We start from the raw sequence: 17,778 nt of genomic DNA on the forward strand, positions 1-17,778 counted from the left end.
GTCACATTTCATAATTTGGAGGGTTAGGAAAAGGTATGTACTGAAGATCCAACCTATTTTGGAGGTCTGACAGTGCTTCTGACCTGACATTTTCTGCTTCTAAATGGAAACGATAAACCAGCCTGGACCACTCCGTGATATCATGAGTAAGACACAAACATGTAGTTTTTAATCCCAAATACATACTGTGTGACCTGGCTGTCAGCCAACAAACCCCAAATTCCCTACACAATTTTTAAATTCTGAGCCAGCTGAAATGAAACCCCATGCTAAAAAGGACCTGTCTTTCAAGCACTGGGTGATGAAGTGCCGCGTACATGGGCACTGACTTTCAACGATCATTAAACTCAAAAGACCCAGACACTCAAGGGATAATGCTACTTCACTGCACTATGATTGCATCTATGGAGGGCTAATTGCAACACTCAGCAATGGTAGTCAGACATGACCTCTGGCGAGAGGGCAAGGGAGAACAGTGAAAACAACTGCATAAGAAGAGAAAACAACTGGTTCCTCAACTTCTGAAAAGGAGCTTCAGTGAACATAATAAAGCAATCTTCAAAATCACTGTGCATATTGCTACAGGTAGCCTGTATACCCAGGAGCTCTCAGAGGAATGAAGAACCACCACAGATCTCGCTAAACTTGTGCTGCAAGTGCAAAGTGCACTTCTTCAAGCTGGCCTCCTCTAACACATAGCACACTTTACATATGTTACATTTTTAAATAAATCTAAAACAAAACAGCACAGCACACACACTTTTCTGGCTGGAGAGAGGATGAAAGAAATAATGAGCCATGTGACAGATGCTAGTTGTGTCACTTAATGCATCACTAGAAGGTACTCAGATACTACAGAGGTGAGAGTGATATAGAATACAGTAGCACAGACTAAATTTGGAGTGCTTGAATCTTTATGGCATTGACCCTGTTGGAGCACATGGCCCAAACAAGTTCTGATGTGTGTGTGTATATGTATATATCTATATCTATATTTACACACAAAATACAGACCTCCACATCAGAACTGGTATTTTCTTTACGGTATATACTTTTGAGGATCTGGGCCTTACTGCTTGTGTGGCCACCCTAAAGGATATTTTCCTCATAATATGTATGAATGGAAGAATCACTGGGAGTTAGGTGCCTAAATACGTCAAAGGTTCTGGGCTTATGTGGCTGCCCAACTCTTCCACCATGGCCCGCGGAATAGTCTGTGATTCTGCCGCACCTGTCGTGGTGGGGAAGGAACTGAACATGTGCCCCAAGCAACTCTATAACTTTCTCCCCCCAGAGCTGTTGTGAATCCTCTGTATGCATCTTAGGACTGGTCAGCCCACTGAAGCCCCACTGGTTTACCTGGTGGAAAGGTACTACTGCATCCCTTATTGTCACATATACATGGGTCACGGTTTGGCCCCATGTCAGTTTCCCCTCGGCTTTATGTAGACGTTAGTTTTCTTTTCTGGAAATATTACAGATACTGTTGGTCTTTTTTTCTCCCAAATGTCACATCCAGCTATTCAGTTGTTCTTCAGCTTTCAGAGATGACTTTGAACTTTGATGGCATTCAGATGGCTCTAGTGGTCCAGGCTGGTGTCCCTGCCCATTGCTAAATGCTTTGCTATTATGATAGAAAAGGCATCTTTTTTATTTACAAGAAATGTTGAAGGAAACTCATCACACTCTCATAAAGCACTCAGCTTTAGAAATGACTTCAACAGCAAAAAAACTTACCGAGCATGCACATCTTAATGTTCCCCCCTACGTGTTCTTAAAAGTCACAGAAGGTAGCACTTTGAAGATGATTTTGCACTGTACATAAAGAGTCACATTTATAGATGTTGTGAGCGTTGGCAAAAAACAAGAACAAAAGCAACCCACTAACTCCCCATCCCCCCAAAAATCTGTGTTCTGATACTGTAGTCCCAATTCATCAAAGTACTCAAACATATGTCTAACTTGAAACATAGAGTAGTCTAACTGGTGTCAGTGGGACTGCCCACATGCTTAAATATCTTGCTGAATGGTGGGCTATTTATAAAGGATTCGATAATGTCTTGGAACTGGCAGATCAATATTGACAAAACATTTTCTTTATTTATAATATTAAACCCTTGAATCCATACATGAAGCTCAGCTCCCTCCAATATGTACCCTTTGCTACTTTCAACATTTTCTTATTTGTTTCCAGTTGTTTCTCACTATGTCATTTGTTTAAGATCATTAATTTAAAACTCAGGGCTCTGTTCTGACAATGTCAGAATGCTATACACAGGCATATATATTAATCCACTTAATCTCTGTGCAGCAAACAAACCAGTTAAAAGCAGAAAATTTCTGAAATACAGTAGGATGGTCCTGAAACTGTTACATCTGTAGCCTTAGAAGCTGCTGCCTTCAGACTCTCAAGATTTCATCTCTCTAACCCAGTGGTTTTCAACCTGTAGTCTGCGGACAACTGAGGGTCCACAGACCATGTCTAATGGTCTGCAAAAGGTTGTTACCATAGAACAGTGGTTTTCATCCTGTGGTCCGTAGACCCCTGGGGGACTTCAGACTATGTGTAAGATTTCCAAAGGGGTCTGCCAGGCCTGCCGACATTGGGAGGGGTACCAAAGGGGGCAATGGCGGCCCCCGCTGGCCAGCGCGATTGCCCAGCTTGGTCCCAGAAGTGACAGGCAATCCCGGGAGTGACAGATTCTTCATTTCCTCCCTGGGCCCTGCCCCCCCAGGGATAGTCCTGGGCCCAGAATTGCTGTCTGCAGGCCGGGGGTCTGCACCTCCATTTGAAATTTTTTAGGGGTTTGCAAATGAAAAAAGGTTGAAAAACCACTTCTCCATTGCTTTAAACCACTCTTGGGAAAATGAAGAATTCTTCACAGGCTGCCCTTCTCCATTGTCTATGGTTCCTGGTAGTTTATAGGGTAGAGAATTCTTGTGCTTTGCCTACTGAGAATAGATGTTTTAAAAATCATAGATTGTAATAACTAGCATATCCTGGTGTTGCTACGAACAATTCTAACATAGACTCCTCATATGAACTGTAAAAACAGATTAAAGAGATCTTCGTTGCAATGTCACAGAGCTGCTCCTCCCTGGCCCACCTAACCTAACTGTTGTGATTCAGTTTATTCCATTCACTACAAAACTCCTGGTGCTACTACCTGGGAGTGCAGTAAAATGGAAGCCTAGCTGATCCCTCCCTCCATGAGCCCGTCGGGGGTGGGAAGAATCTTGCCCGTACTTTGTGTTCAAGGACAATGGGCAGGGTCTTCTTTCCCCTTCCCAGTTGTCTCTGCTCATGCAGTTGGATAGCTCACAATTTCCCTGTTGATGGGGGATGGACACCCCCAGCCACCCCCCAATTGTTCCATATGACAGTGAGATCTGAAGAAAAAAGAAATATAAATTAAAAAGTACATTTGTCCCAGCCAGGAACACCTGCAGCACTACTGCCACAGAAGCACTTAGGAAGCCTGTCCCACCAGTAGATTTAACATGGAATGGCAGGAAGTAAGCTGACCACCCTGGTAACTGAGAGCTAGTATGAGAATTCAGTGCTACCAATGCAGCAGGTCCTGCCACCACTGTATTACAGTGATTATAGCCATGTTCCTGCTACCCCCAAAATACCTTCCGTAAGGGCTTCTTGCTGAAGTTATGAGCTTAATGTTAAAATAAACCAGTGTTGCCAGTGCTTGATTGAGAAGTTTTGATTTGATCTAAAGTACCTGAATATCTGCAAATCCTGAGCTTCTTTGGAACAATCACATTTTTAAATATGAGCTTCAGCATTCCCTCTTCTGTAATCATAATAGAAACACTGTGGTGTTGTTTGGGAGGGAGAGTTGACTATTTTCTAGTCCAGTGGTTCTCAAACTTTTGTACTGGTGACCCCTTTCACATAGCAAGCCTCTGAGTGCAACCCTACCCTTATTAATTTTAAAAAACCCTTTTTTGTATATTTAACACCATTATAAATGCTGGAGACAAAGCAGGGTTTGGGGTGGGGGCTGGCAGTTCGTGACCCCCCATGTAATAACCTCGCGACCCCCTGAGAGGTCCCAACTCCCAGTTTGAGAACCCCTGTTCTAGGCTCAAGCTTAGACTGAGTAACATTTCTAATGACAGATATAACAGTTTCAATAAGTGGATGTGAGATCCGGGCTGTAAACATCAAGCAATGGATCGAACCTAATCTCTACATGGGGAAAAAAATCTGACATATGGTCTTTTCATCAGTAGATCCTGAAGTGCTTTACAGAGGAGGTCACTATCATTTCTTTATTCCCGTAAGAACGGCCATACTGGGGCAGACCAAAGGTCCATCTAGCACAGTATCCTGTCTGCCAACAGTGGCCAATGCCAGGTGTCTATTCTACATTTCCCATTCTACATAAGGGGAAATGGAGGCAGAGAGAGGTGAAGTGACTGGCCCAAGGTCACCCAGTTGGCTAGTGGCTGAGCTGGGAATAGAACCCAGGTCTCCTGAATCCAAGTCCAGTGGTTTACAGTAAGTGGGATAGTCTGATCTAGTGGGTATTAATAAGTAATTTAGATGAATTTGTTTTGAGGAAAGGATATAAACCCTCATGCTTCAGACCTAAGCCCTGTCTAACTATTGAGGGTTAGGAAGAAAGTTCCCAGGGGACAGGTTATCCCATAATTGCCTATGGCAGGGTTTATTGCACCTTCCTCTGCAGTGTCTGATACTGGTCACTGTCAGCAGGCCCTATTGTAGCTTTGTTATGAGCCCTGAATGAGAGGCAGCACAGATTGTGATGCTGGAATTACCTTATGCCTCTTCGTTATCACCTGTTCTGCCGGGGAAGTACCTTGCACTGGTTCTATACCTGGGGTTATGAACTTCCTGCTGTATACTAGTGCAGGAACACTAACAGGTGAATTGGATCAGTAGCTCTGCCCAATACCTCCATTATGGTGTTGGGAACTGTACCTTTATGTGGTTTAGCTTAAGGAAGTCTGGGGGATGGGTGCTGCAGAAGGCCATGTTCTGTTATGCAGAAGCAGTTAATGCTGCCTCATTGAATAAAGAGGATCTCTTTAATGCACTTTGGGCTCAGACTAATTACTGAACACAACACCCATTCGCATACAGGGGAAGTGGCAGCCCTCTGGAGGTTGTTCTCCTCTCCATGCTGCTACTTGTGGTACTGGTAGCCTTTCTTATGCTGCTGTGCAAACTGGGCCTCAGTGTTGCTCAGAGACAGGAAACTGGGCTTGATGGACCACTAATCTGATCCACTAGGAAAATTCCTGACAATATGTCAAATGTGCTACTGAATTGTTCATTTAGAGCTTAACCTATACTGCACATGAAAATGTCCAGGACAGAAAATCAGACGAAATTCAGTTCACTCTCACTAAGCTCTCTTTTCCTAGCTGTCATCCTGTTTACAGGATATTACCATTTATTTTATGTTAATACTATTTTATATGTTGCTGAATGGTAAAGAATTCCCAGAAGAGTTTTAAACATTTATCTGAAATGCTGCCTTTTTCTATTTCTACACACAGCAGGCGGTTGGGTGAGGTGACCCAAAAGATCCCTTCTTCCAAATCTATCATCTATAATTCTGTTCAGGCGACTGAGGAATCATAAACCCAACCTGCACAAGGAGTCTGTGGGTGCCTGGGGCTACGGAAGGGGCCAATATTTTGCCCTTGATGAAGTCTGTACAAGAGAGCCTGCCAAACTGGCAGTGCATGCCTTTGGATTCTCTGATAGAATTAAAAAGGGATCAACAGAGGAGAGAAATAAAACTGAAGGGCATGATTGTGGCAACATTCACCATGTGTAGTGTGAGAGTTAGGTAAGGAAATGAAAAAGAGATGTTTGGGTCACAAAATGAGAGAAAATAACTGGGAAATTATTTAATTTTGAATACCACTATTTTTCCACTTTGTCTATTTTTGAGTTTTCATGGAAAACCTTAAAAATGTTGGGTTTTTCAACCAAACCCCAAATTTTGAAATAAACTGATTTTTCCCCACAAAACATTTCTCTTTAATCAAAAATCCATTTTTGTTTATTGAAAACATTTTTCAGTGGAAAAGTTTCAACCGGCTCTAATGATCAATATAGAAGCCTTAAAGCAAGAAATGCTATTCTTCTTTCCTATTCTATTTACTTAACTTAACCTGAAGACCATGCACAGAAATGAAAAAGATATTGTGGAAAAAATGATGCCTATCATTTCTCTCATATCAGCATTTCTGGCAGCGAGTTGTGGGAGGAAGATGCGTCTATTGCTGTCTGTTTTCCTTTACTTGTTAGGTACCTTTCATAAAAAAGGAACGAAGAACAACTTCTCTTGGAACTCCTCTGACACAGTTTATAAACAAATATAAACACACACCAAAAGTTTTAAAACAAGTTCTCTCCCTCCCCCCGTCCTATTTTCCTCTGGAGATTTTATGTGCGACTTTGCTATTAGTGCAGAGTAATAAAATTGGTGCCATGCCAGATTTCAGGCTGCTACTTAGTTTTTCTTTTACTCCTGTGGCAAAGGAGTGACAAATCCTTAACCAACACTGCAACGAAAAAGAAAATGACTCAACCAACATGATCTACATTCTAAACAATATTTCCCCCTTCTGTTTCATGCTCATGCAGACTGAGTGAAATCCGTGTGTTAAGAGGGAGATTTTTCAAACTCACATGGCACTGTTAAGTGGCCAACTTCCATTGGGAGTCAATGGGAGTTGGGAACATAGGGCCGGATCCTGCAACCATTGAAGTCGATGGCAAAGTTCCCAGTGGCTTTAATGGGCAGTCTCAGGGCTCTAATTCCCATCTGTGCCTTTGAAAATCTCTCCAAAAATAATTAACTAGGGACTCCATCCTGTAATCAGATGGGCGTGGGTGGATTAAAGCATGTGCATAGAACCCACTGATGGCAATGAGGTTCTGTGTGCTTTCAGGGTTCTACATGCATACATCTCGTTGCAGAACTGGCATCTTCACCTGGGTCTGAACTGAACTCCCAGATCCAACCCACTGAATTTGGTTGAACTAAACTTTGCATTGTAGCTGGTCAGAGAAACATTGATGGAACCATACTCTGTCAGAATACACAGTTCCATCAAAAAGAAAATGCATTGTGAAATGGGGTTGATTTCACTGGAATTTTGTTTTGGAAGAAAGGGAAACGAGTTTTGACAATGTCATTTTTGGAACAAAATATTTTGATTTTTTATTTTTTTATTTTTGTCTTTTTTTTTAGATACTGTATTGTAATGTCAGTGCTTAATTTGTAATGAAAGAGGTGCCAAGGCTCAAGCAATTTTTTTTACTTTCATAAGTGACACAGCAAGCACCAGAGGTGCCAGGGCTATGAGCTGCTAAGCCTGGTGATGCCAGGGCTCAGCCCTGGCAAGCCTTGGCACAAATTAAGTACTGCCTAATGCAAAATAAAAGAGTCAGTTTAAACAAAACACTTTGAATAACACCAACCATTTAAATTTTTAGGTTTTGTTCCCATTTGGAACAAAGCAAAAACTTGATATCCTTTGGGAAATGGAGCATCTGTCATTTGTCTGGTTTTAAACTGAAGTTTGGGCCCATCACTATAAATAACAGGCAAATTGAAGGGTGGTGTTCTAATTCTGCAGAGGGGTTTTGATGATGTGATAAACTAAGAATTTGTACCATAAACTCACCAGAATCCTGGGCTAGAGTTTTGGCCCTGCAATATTAAAATGTACCTGTTTTAAAAAGAGCTTTTTACATAATTGAATACTTTAAAAAGGAACATGGATGATTTTTTGGTCTTCTCTTTTCCCATCCTTTAAAGTTTGAAGCAAAATCCTGCCCTGTCCAGGAAAGTGCTTGAGAATGAGTCTGTCTGAAAGCACTGTTTCATTAGCTGCTTATGAAGCATCGCTGTCTTGATCCTGTGCAAATGCTGTTGGGACAGCAAATTGACAGACGGAAGCTGCTTTATCGAGTGGGGATAACTCATAGCTGCCATACCACATTGCATTCATTACAGGGTATGGATCACAATGTAGCAGTTAAGTTTGTGACACACATTATTTATAATAAGTTTTATGTAGCAACTACTTAATGCTACAAGCTATATATGAGATAGAACTGGGCTTGAGCCACAAGCTTTGTGGGGCGTTCAGATCTGGAGTTTTGATTCCAGTCATTGCTAGTGCTGACCATAAAATGAAGGCTCCCAAGAAGGTTGATCAATAAAACCTCCCAGAAGTTTTTAACGATTTAAAAAAAAGAATATCACATATTTGAAATTTCAGTGGATTTTCCACTCAACATATTTTGCCCATGGATTATCTGGCTCGCAGTAGGAGAGGAACTGAAATGGCAGCTGGGAATGACAGAAAGGTATAGAAAAGTTTCACATCACAGATGGAACAGCTGATATGACTGGAGGAGACTTGAAATTAATTAAATACCCACTATGGTATGATCAGTAAGCCAAATTGCCATACCCTATGTTGTCAGATAGATGCATGTTCCCCATCCATGCAATGCTGAGATATAAATACAATTGTAAATTGGGCCATATCTTGTTGAGGTGGCTCATTTCAGAATCATGTGACATTTTGTCACCCGTGTGAACAATCCATCAATAAACTCATCCATTCAAGAGAAAAGCACCAGCCCAAATGTATCATCTCATCTGGAATATCTTTCTGATTCAATTCATTCAGCAGTGCTCTATTGGAACAAATTCCTCCCCCTCCCGCCACCGCCACCCACCCCAGCAAATTACCTTGCCTAAGTAAAGAGATTGCATTGCATTTACAATTTATTAAATCTCCTATGTTTCTTAATGTTACCTCCCACCCCATGTGTGTTTGTGAGACTGGCCAGTCTTTCCCTGCACAGACAGGGCTGCTTTGAGTAAAGATAGTCTATAACAATGACTACAGGACAAAATCTGCTCATTAGATTTCTGGGTTTTGGCTCCAATTGCCACAGCTGTGAGAGCCTGTCCAGAAAGTAGTCTATGGCAGATGGGAAAGATCATCAAAGCCCTTTTCAACCAATGAAAAGCCAGGAATTTTTCCTTAAAGGAAGTGGGAAGAAAAAAAGTAGAGTTCTCAGCCAGAGTTTGTAAATCATAATCTGCAGGCTCCAGACGGGTACAGCTGCCAAGGACATAACGAAAAACTCTGATTCTGTCCTTTTGAAGTTTACTGGTGTCTCTATCCCAGCCAGTAGCCAGGTAACAGTGAGTGATCCAGTTATCAGCCAACAGCAGTTTAATCAGGGAATGCTGCTCCACAAACTCACAAGAATGCAGATTCAGCCTGAGTCTCCTCTTATTTATGCTGGGGTAAAACAGGAATATCATGTACTTTTGTAGGTGACAAGTATTAGGGAGTAGCCATGTTGGTCAGTATCCACAAAACAACAAGGAGTCCGGTGGCACCTTAAAGACTAACAGATTTATTTGGGCATAAGCTTTCGTGGGTAAAAATCCCACTTCTACAGATGCATGGAGTGAAAATTACAGATGCAGGTGTTATTATACTGACACATGAAGAGAAAGGAGTTACCTCACAAGTGGAGGGTCGTGTCAAGAGAAGGGGGGTTACCTCACAAGTGGAGGGCCCTGGTTCTCCACTTGTGAGGTAACTCCTTTCTCTTCATGTGTCAGTATACTACTGCCTGCATCTGTAATTTTCACTCCATGCATTTGAAGAAGTGGTTTTTTTACCCACGAAAGCTTATGCCCAAATAAATCTGTTAGTCTTTAAGGTGCCACCAGACTCCTTGATGGACTTCTGTACTGGATATGAACTGGCCACAGAGCTTGCTTACACCCACCAGATGTGATCATCATAAGATCCTTTAATGCTCTGCCAGGTATGGCTTAGGTTAGCTTTAAATAAGGTCTTTTATACACAGCGCCACCCAGTGGCTAAACAGTACAAATACAGGTCCGCATCACATTACAAGGAGCAACTCCACCAGAATCATTGAAATTACAACAGTGTAGAACTGATGTAAGTGGGACGACTGTAATGATGAAAAGATTTTCTTGGGCAATAGTGGGGAGCAAAAGAGAAATGACTTTGTAATGCAACACAGTTGTCAAGAAAGGTCAATATCATTTTGGACTCCATGTCCAGAAGTATCATGTCACATATCAGGGGTTGATAGTCCCTCTCCATATCGTAATGGTGGAATACTGCATTCAGTTCACAGATGAAAACACTGAATTTCAGAGTGCAAAGTAGAACAACCGAGGTAATCAGAGAGCTGCAAAAACTTTCACCCCCCCCTGAGAAAAGATTAAAAATCTGCTTGCCTATAGCTTGATTGAGGGATAAGGTAGTGGAAGCAGGATAATCTAATTGAGGGTACATAAGGGGTACCTATTGGAATGGTTTCATAAACACAAAGGTTAGAAAGGAATCTAGGGTGATCAAAGGGACTATAGCTAATAGAAATAGGCTGCAGTTTAGAATGTGAACATTTAAGCTGAATAGGAAAACGTCCTGACAGGGAGATCTATTAGGCTGTGGAATTGTCACACAAGAGAATTAACTAGAGCCCTATCATTTGGCACCTTCAAAACTAAAGTGGCTAAAACACTAGAAAATATACTAGAGAAGATGATTCTGCATTAGTGGGAGATAGGACTAGGTGGCCTGATTGCTCATTCTGATTTCTAGCTTCTAGTTTATTGTACAATATTCTCCTTCCATTTATTTTGCTTTCCCCCTGCCAGTCCATTTCTCTCCTCCCCTTCTCCATACACTCTCCTTCTCTTTCCTTTTTTTTTCTTCCTCTGAGAGACTAGAGAAGAGCGAAGATTGGAGCAATGGAAGATTTTACGTTCCCGGGGATGCTGCTGAGAAAGAAGTCCTTAGATTCCTATCCCCACAATCTGTGTGTGTGAGGGGAGGAGTTCCTTATCCACTTCCTATCTCTGCCTGTGGAAGAGAACAGGGTTGAAAGGGTTAAGCTGCTAGGCCTGCTATTGTTGCTGTTTCCTTCATGTGTGTCTTAATTCTCTACTACCATCACCACTCTCCTTAATTCATGCTGTGGGGGAGAGATAGAGACATAGGCTGAAGCTGGTATCTTCTGTAACCATAACATGCCTTGTCACCCCCTTGTTGCTTTAGGCCTAGGTTGCCATTTACCACCATGCTGCTCTTGGACTGTAGAGTTGGTTGGAAAATGATAAGTATGTGCCACAAAAAGAAAAATGGATCCTTTTTTTCTTAAACTTTTCATGAAAAATTACAAAGTTTTGATTTTTTGACACCCCCATCCAAGAGTTTTGTTTTTTAGTTATTCCCCATTTCCCTTCCTTCTCCTCCCTCCCCATTCTCCTTTTTCAATGGCAGTATGGAAAAAGAGGCAGGGAATAAAAGGAAAAAGGGTAGTTGGAAAGGGAATGAATGAAGGTAAAATAAGATACACAAGAAACCAAAAAATTGTCAGTTTTTATTTTGTCAAAAAACAGAACTTTTCAACAAATTATTTTTTGCCATGAAAGTTCGTTTTCAAACTCATTTTTTTTTGGAAAAAAGTTTCAATATGAAAAGTTTCAGCTATCTGTATCAGAATCTGAATACTTCTATTCACTGCTGACATGGCTCCAGTTTGGAGCTGGTAACCTAGAGATGAAAAGCTCTTTATTTAATGCCTTCAGGATCCTATCCTCTGTTACTGTGCAAGTTTGCAACGGGACTGGTTTTTTTGCCACAGGAAGTATGGTGGCATTGTTCCTTTATTGTTTACTGCACATGAGGAGCTATAGAAAAGGCTCAGTTTCATTATTTATGGGAGACATCTAGAAGTGGGGGGAAAATAGTCAGCAGAGCAACACAACCTCCCCCGGCTGCCGGGCAGAGATGCTGATGGGGAACAAACCTGCATAATTTCCCTAGCAAAGCCTATTATTGCCTGATACAGAGGGGGAGGAAATTATAGTGACAAATGTAGATGTTGGCTTCCTTGTAAAAAACTGGAAGCTTTATTTCTACATAATCAAACAAACCGATTTCCTTGTATTTAATGAGTAGATTCACATCCAATTCAACCATAATCCCAGATAAGCAGTATTTAATCTGAGTGCAAAAACAATAATAAAAACACCCTCTATTTATTTTCTCTATCAGTTATTGTACTATAGTGATAATTTTACAAGCAAAACCCTGAAATCATATTGGGGTTTGAGTTGGATTTGAAGTATTCATCTTGAAATGGAACTAACATTTTAAAGAAAACTGACTGTAATTTTTAGACTATTTTTAATTTTCACATTTATTAAAGTTCTAGTTTAAGGTGCAGCATTATTTATATTTAACAACATAGGAGATTGATAAACTTCCAGGAAATTCAAACCTAAGAAAATTAACTTACATGGGTATGATTTGAAAACACACAGGAAGCAGATACCACTATGTTGAGCAAGATGCCATTTCTACAGTGACATGCTGGTTTAAGAGCCTTTGAAAGGCTGCAAGCCAATTTCTGCTATTTGTCTACTGCCACCGCTCCCACGAAGTGGAGTTGGCAGGAAGCAGGAACCCCATCTCTGAAGAACTCTAGGAAGTCAATTCTCCATCAAGTTGCATAGAAGTAACTCCATTAACTTCACTAGTATGTTCCAGTTATACACCAGTGTAACTGAAAGACGACTCTGACACCAGCTATTTTTAAAACTGCTTTTATCAAAGAGGAATTCTCCTTTGGAAGTCATTTCTCCTTCTAGGCCCTGTTCAGAAAAGGTTCTTACATGTGTGTTAAATTTTAAGGTGTTTAAGTCCCACTAAAGTCAATGTAATTTAAGCACATGCTTAAGTACTTCCCTGAACTGGGACCTTAATTTTCATCTTTTATAGCAATAATTTATATTTAAGATGGGTACAATATACAAGTCAACTAATCAATCTATAGTCACTCTACTTAATATAAAAACACAGGCACCACAGTTTTTATCATACAAAACTTTACAATTGTCACTTGCAACTGATCAGTATACCCATGATATTCCTTATATTAAGCATACTGTGAATACAGTGATGACACTGACAAAAACAAATGACTAAATTGTAACGTTTTAATGGTGATCACTGTAATATCAAGCTCCTACCTTGATATTAATCTCAAGTACACTAGTTTAATTCCATTGACTGAAGAGAAGTTGTTCCTGACTTGCACTATTATAAGATAGTATGGAATCATTCCTTAAATTAGATGCAGGAAAAATTCTCAAATGTGCCAAAGTGACGTAGGAACTTAACTCCCATTTTCAAAAGTGATTTAGACAGTTATGTTCAGAGCATACACAGAGAGAAGTTAGATAAAATCATTCATACTCTTGTTGGAAGGTTGCAACATAACACTACTTTACTGCTTAGAATTCAGAGCGATAACACACAAAACCACAAAACCAGAGAGAGACAAAGCAGGCTGCTCCTTAAGGCAGTGAGGCCCAACTCACCACCCTTTGCCTTAAGCTGCCTTTTTCTAGACCGACTGTCTCATTGCACATTTTGCTAAAGACTACTCTAGCCAGCAAGCAGGACCATGAGCCGCCTTTCCCCCCAGGACACTCTCAGTTCATCACATTAGTCAGTGAGACTTAGACTGCTAAGTCACTTAGGTGCATTTGAAAATTGTAATTGAGAACACAAACAACAACAACAACAACAACTACCAATCAGATTCTATGTTGATGGTGGCCAAAAATCTCTTACTACGGCAGGGATCTTTAAAGGGGACTAACGAGGTCCCTTTCAAAATCCTCAGTTGTTTCAATACAACTTTGCTGTTTTACATCAGCTAAGAATCTAGCCCAGATCCTATAGTGGTGTGTAGGGGTAGAGAATGGAGGACAACAGTAAACACTGGGAAGGGAATACTGTTTGTGGTGGAGTTTAATGTTCTCTGCATAGAGTAGTTCATATATATATTCGTTCTTTCATTTCTTGTTATTTATGTTTTTGTAATTTTTTTTGGACATTTATGGCCGCAGTGCTTTCAAAAAGCTATTTTGAGGCATTGCTGTGTGGTTTGAACAATAATTATAGTGATGCTGCTTTCCTGCTGAGGTGGAAGTGTGTGAAATAGCGATCTCTCAGTATTCTCAGAGCTAAACTGTATTATTTTCTATCTAAACACCTGCCTCAGAGCAGCGGGGAACATTGGTTTAGAGAAGCACAAAGATTTTATTTGTGTGTGTGTGTATGCACGTGTGTGTGTGAATAAAAGACCACAGTAAACAATCAGTTTTTAGACAAAGTGTCTCTCTCACTTAAAACTCTTATACTTTCTGGCTGTGCTCTACAATTGGAATGTGAAAGTTTTCCAAGTTATGGTAGCACCTGAGTCCCTTCTCTCTTTTTCTCCCTAAGCAAAATGATACGTTAGGAGAGCAGTGACTCAAATTCAATTAAATCCTATGGCTGCAAAGAACAAGGAGGTACCTTCTTCTGATTTTGCTTTTCTGAAAATATACTAGCTTTGTCTTTCCCTGTGCTGCATCTGAATTACCCAGCAAAGCTATAATATGCTGTAACTTAGTCTGGGTAAACATCCAAAGAAGTGGGTGTTAATCCAAAATGTAACCTGGATTTCGGAACCTTTTAGGAGCCCTTGCCCACACCCCGCCATGCAAAGCCACCTCTCTTTTTTTTTTTCTCTCTCTTCCCTCCTCACAACCACCCACTCCCACCCCCCATGATAAACTACCTATCTTATAAAAAAAATATCCTGCTCATCAATCCCGAGGCATGGCAGCACTCTACTTGTGTTTGAAACACGAAAGGCTGAACTGAACTTTGCCTGCTTGTCTTGTACCACCCCAGCCAAGTGGCTTCAAGGGGAAAGTTCTCTTTCTCCTCATGACAGCTGTTCTTATCTCTGTCCCTCCACCCCACTTGTGCAATGGCTGAGCACCTTTGGCATCAACTATGTAAGGCTCAACAGCTGGTTTGTTCAACTCTGGTATGTTCTGAACTTGTGGTGCTACAGAGACAATTTGGAGCCAGATCTCACCACTCTGGGAAGTGCAGGGGCAGCTCTATATATTTTGCTGCCCTAAGCACAGCAGTCAGGCAGCTTTCGGCGGCTTGCCTGCGGGAGGTCCGCCGGTCCCGTGCCTTCGGTATCCCCGCCGCCGAATTGCCACCAAAACCATGGGACCGGTGGACCTCCCGCAGGTGCGCCGCCAAAGGCAGCCTGACCTCTGCCCTCATGGCGACCAGCAGGCCGCCCCCCGCGGCTGCCACCCCAGGCATGCACTTGGTGCACTGGTGCCCGGAGCCGCCCCTGGGGAAGTGGGATCACTTTTCTGGCTTGTCCTTAACTGGAATATACAACTTCAAGGGCTTGTCTGTTTGACATTTTTTGGTAATCCCCCCTCAATCGCACCTGAACCAATCCAGCTCTGTATCTGATGCGAGTACTAGAGTACACAGGGCTACAATATTCGCCAGTCATTTTACCACCATGACATCTAGAGTTGATCTGAGCAGGATTAAATGACAGAGTGGTGAAAAACACCTGTCTATACTAGCATTCCCATCATTGCTATTGTTTACAGTTCAGAGCAACTGTGATGTCATGTCCCTTTAAATATTCAGAGACTCTGTATTCTCCCCTCTCCCCAGTGCAAAGCCTCACTTTAAGTTTTGCAGACAGAACCATAAAGCTAGCACAGCACACAGTTGTGTGTCCATCAACTCCCTGTGCATCTGTCTGTCTATCTTCTTCTCTGCTGGCTCCAGAAATATTACAGCAACTGCACCTGAATTTCCCCTCTGCGGTCCATTAAAGGTACCTACTTTCAGGCTTCCCACTCTCCAGCCATTGCCTGCCCTCGCTGTGTTATTCCCCTCAGAGACAGCTGCCCAAGCACATCTGCTTGCTTTCTCTTCAGAGACAGTTAACGTTGTGAGTGCTCACAACTGCAAGTTATCACACAGTTCTTTCTAAGCAAGCCTATTTTATTTTTAAGGAAAAGGGATTACAACGAAAACATATTACAAACAAGGAAAAAGTACACGCAGGCTAGTAAGTTTACCAGAGATCATCAAATCCTAACATGGAGTCTGGGAGGAGTGGTCCTTCAAGAACTCACCCAAGGGGTTTTCTTGTGGTTTCAAGTTCATCACAGATTCAGCTGAGAATGAGCACGTGGTCTTATGGGGCCTCAGTAGGTTCAGTCCCTCCAACCCTTCCCTAAGGATTGGGGCTCTCTGTAGACCAGGAGTCCTGTTTGTTTGCAGGATCAGGAAGAAGGTCATGAGCCTGCTTAAAACCAAGCTATTTATCCAAAAATCTTTTCTTTATCTGATGTTCCTGGACTAATCCACACTAAATTAGCATATATTTACTGTTTCGGAGGGTGCCTTCACAGGGCTGATAACTGGAGGAATTACATTAGCATCCCCCTCCTCAAGGAGTTACATACAATCCCACAATAACACTTACACAACTGCATTTTTAATACAGTGGACCCCAAAGATTTTAAATCTAATTCAATAAGGTTTAATTTTATCTTTATTCCATAAGGTTTGGCCTGGATATGGCAGGATATTGTCTGTCTGTCACAGCTTCCCCCAACAGAACTGCACCAGTGGTAGCATGACAGTGGGTAATGTCTGACAAGGCCTTAAAGCTTCGATATAGGGGTTTAGGACAAGATTTGGGTCAGTTATTTTATTCTGTTGCTTTGCCCATAAATGGTTGTAGTGAGTGTTTTTCCAACAATATGTTTTCAGTATGGAGTGTATTTTCATGCCTTAGGCAGTTTACTTGTTACCACAGTAAAATACTGAAGGCTAGTTTCCCATCTCAGATAGTCAGCGTCCATCACTACCTGTCTCAAAAATTCCTCTGCTTTGGAAGCCAGTAAAACTGGGGTTTTAAACTTTTTTTGAGCTGAGCCCCTCCTCCGCCCCTTTGAGTTATAATGTTTGATTGTGACCCCCAAACTAGCCAAAAATAGACACATGGAAAAGTAAGCTTGATAGCCTTAACCCAACTTTAATTAAATTACCTCAAATTAAATTAAATTACCTTAAATTACCTTGGCAGTGGGCTGCTTCTACCTGCTAGGGCAGGGCCAATACCTGCCCCTCCCCCCACGGGTTTTCACGGTGGGGGAAGGTGTGTGTGACGATCGCTGGGGGCAGAGCCATGTGCTGGGAGTGGAGGCTGCTGGGAGGTGGCCTGCTGAGGTGAGTCAGGGGTGGAAGTGCAGCTCACTTCCGAGCCCTGCTATGCGGGGCTGGCCCAAATTGCCTGGTGTTGCTGCTGCTGCTGCCCCCCACCCCCACCCCAGTTGAAAACCTCTGCAGTAAAGTGTTCAAGTGAGTCACCATGCAGCCGAGATTGAAAAGTTAGCGCTTGAAATTCCTGATCATGTTGGAGGATTTCATAAAGTACTTTTAAAGCTGTATTTTTCTTAGGGTAGGTGTCATGGGGTGCTCTACTCACCACTGGAGCGCCTCCTTCTGGGGATTAGGTCTGCCGGTCTGACGTCACTTCCTGTCATTGCTCACTCTGCCTCTCTCCCTATCTCGCTTGTTTGGGACTTGACTGCTCCTGCTTCCTGGCTTGGTGCTCTGGCAGGTCACTGTAATTGTCCCCTTTCGGGGTGGGGTTTGTGTGTCAGAGTCTCTTGGGACCCCAGTGACAGGTAGGGGAACCCAGGCCCACTTTCTACCCTAGGTTCCAGCCCAGGGACTCTACAACGATCAGTCAAGGTCTGCCCAGTCCTAAACCTTATTGCTGTATCCCTGGGCTACTTC

At 42.1% G+C, this 17,778-nt stretch overlaps 1 long non-coding RNA gene across 1 annotated transcript in view; it reads left to right on the forward strand.

The window, feature by feature from the left end:
* The first annotated feature begins 17,353 nt into the window (after positions 1-17,353).
* The window catches only part of LOC120397992, a 31,595-nt gene continuing 31,170 nt past the window's right edge, over positions 17,354-17,778 (forward strand). Inside the window, exon 1 of the long non-coding RNA XR_005594122.1 lies at positions 17,354-17,437. This is a non-coding gene — a long non-coding RNA (uncharacterized LOC120397992). The remainder of the gene's footprint in view (positions 17,438-17,778) is intronic.

The sequence above is a fragment of the Mauremys reevesii genome, linkage group 1 (assembly GCF_016161935.1).
Source record: "Mauremys reevesii isolate NIE-2019 linkage group 1, ASM1616193v1, whole genome shotgun sequence".
NCBI classification, from domain to species: domain Eukaryota; kingdom Metazoa; phylum Chordata; order Testudines; family Geoemydidae; genus Mauremys; species Mauremys reevesii.